Source organism: Dipteris shenzhenensis, chromosome 21 (assembly GCF_047967505.1).
Source record: "Dipteris shenzhenensis isolate YYH24624 ecotype China chromosome 21, Dip_SZ_1.0, whole genome shotgun sequence".
In the NCBI taxonomy this organism is placed as follows: Eukaryota; Viridiplantae; Streptophyta; class Polypodiopsida; order Gleicheniales; family Dipteridaceae; genus Dipteris; species Dipteris shenzhenensis.
In genome coordinates, this window is record NC_141616.1 from 22,746,004 (window position 1) to 22,748,084 (window position 2,081).

The following is a 2,081-nucleotide window of genomic DNA, read 5'->3' on the forward strand; positions in this document are numbered from 1 at the left end:
TTTTTTGCAAAACAATCCTCCTTGTACCTCCTTTATACCTTACCCTAATTATTTTTTGGTCCTATGCAGCATGATGAGAAGCTGGCTTCACCCCTTTGTACAGCATATAGTCCATATTATTGATCCTGCCATTTCTTCTAAGTTAAGAGATGCAAAGGAAACTCCCATTAGTATTTCCAACTGGTTCAGACACTGCAATTTTGAAGTAATCGATGTTTTGCTACTTCCATACCATAACAGGTATGTGGGTGACTGCTTCTTTTAAGATTCTTCTTTAAGATTGAGAACTCTTGTAGCCTTTGATTTCCTAATGCTTTTTTCCTTATGCAGTGACCACTAGAGTTTTGTTTCTATTGACATCCAGCAGAAGCCATGCTTTATATTCAACTCTCTTAAAAATACACACAGAGAGCTGAAATTGTAAGTGTTGTGTGTGCTTTTTGAACTTAAAACTTCATTATTTTGATATCATACTAACTAAATTATATGTATTGCAGTTGTATTAGAAGGCTTCTAGATGCATTGGATCAGTATCGTCCTAATGTCTCTCTTTTGGATTCAATAGAGCCAATAAATCTAGAGGTAAAAAGTCATTTCCTCTACTAATGTCTATTTCATGCTATGCCTTTGAACTTATTGAATAATTTTGTTTTGTTCAGCTGTTAATAGTTTCTAACATATCTTTCCAACTGTACAGACACTATAACAAGATGATTTAAGTAGCTGCGGATGGAGAGTGTTGATCAATGCCAAATATCTACTTTCAAGCTATTTTGAGAAAGAACAGCCAGACCTTGTAAGAAAAAATAATTTTCATTTAGCTTGAAGATAATTGATAATGATACAAAGTGTTCTAAATCATCATATGCCATTGCAGATGAAAGAAGATAGCTTCAGCTCAAACTATGTATATAATTTCAGAGCTCATACAATTTGGAGGTTTTTGAGCTATGCCTCCCCCAAACTTATTGTACCAGCTATTGTCGAGTTGGGTGAGAGCTCTAAAGTACAAGAAGGTGTCATACACTTTGATGACACAGATGAAGCTGATGTGGTGCCACAGGAATAAGCACCTAGTACTGAGGAGGAGAAGCCATATGAGCAAGGACCAGCTGCTGATGTTGTTGAGGAGAAGATGGAGTAGCAGCAAATAGATGCTCCTGGGACAGTAGAGGAGACAATGGAGCAGCACCAACATACTGTACAGAATAGGATGGAGCAGCAGAAAACAGATTCTCCAAAAATGATGATAGGGAGAGCTTGGACCATGTAGAGTAGCACATAAATAGAAAATGGATGTCAGGAATATGTTCTACATGTACAACTAAACACTTCTGTACAAAATTTTACTTGATTGAATACAAAACCTTTGTTTATGGAGTCCGTGTTATCTCAATTTTTAAATTTTCAATGTCTTTGCATTTTATTGAGCTCTCTCTTCTTTTGAGCAACTGCAAGAAAGCAATATGAATCAATAAGGTAAAGTAAACTAATAGCATTGCCTAATGAGACTAGGATAAATCAGATGGTGTACCTTTTTATTATTATAGATAAATAAAAAGTCATTTGAAATAGAACCTTCTATCTCAAACAGAATGTCATTGTGCAATTGAGCTAGGGAGCAACATTCTCTTAATGAGATATTGACTAGCACATCACCATTCTCAACAACATCAATATCAAGAAGTTTATTTTCTGCACCAAAAGAATCTTCATCTTGATCCATTGGGACTAGTTTTGTGCCTAGCATTCGACTGCGCTTATAATAAAAAGAAAAAATAAAATTTTGTGATGCAACCATGTATTTCAGTTGCATAGAAGGTTGGAAAACCTCACAAAACATTGAACTACATGTCTTCTTATCCCAACCTTTATCCAAAAATTGTGGCATGCATGCCGAACTTGTTGCTTTAACTGTGAACATTGTTTTTGAAACCTTCACTGGAAAGGTATTAAACAAGTCCACAAAAACTGTGAGAGGCATGCATAAAGAAATTTTTATTATCCTTGTGGCAATATTGGGCCTCAGAGCTTTTTGTACTTCTTTGAAAAGCTTGGCCCTATATGCCTCTGTAACACTA

The 2,081-nt window shown here is 35.6% G+C and overlaps 1 pseudogene; it reads left to right on the plus strand.

Moving 5' to 3' along the window:
* Positions 1–310: 310 nt before the first annotated feature.
* On the plus strand, positions 311–1,278 carry LOC147888642 (uncharacterized; annotated as a pseudogene).
* The last annotated feature ends 803 nt before the right edge of the window (positions 1,279–2,081 follow it).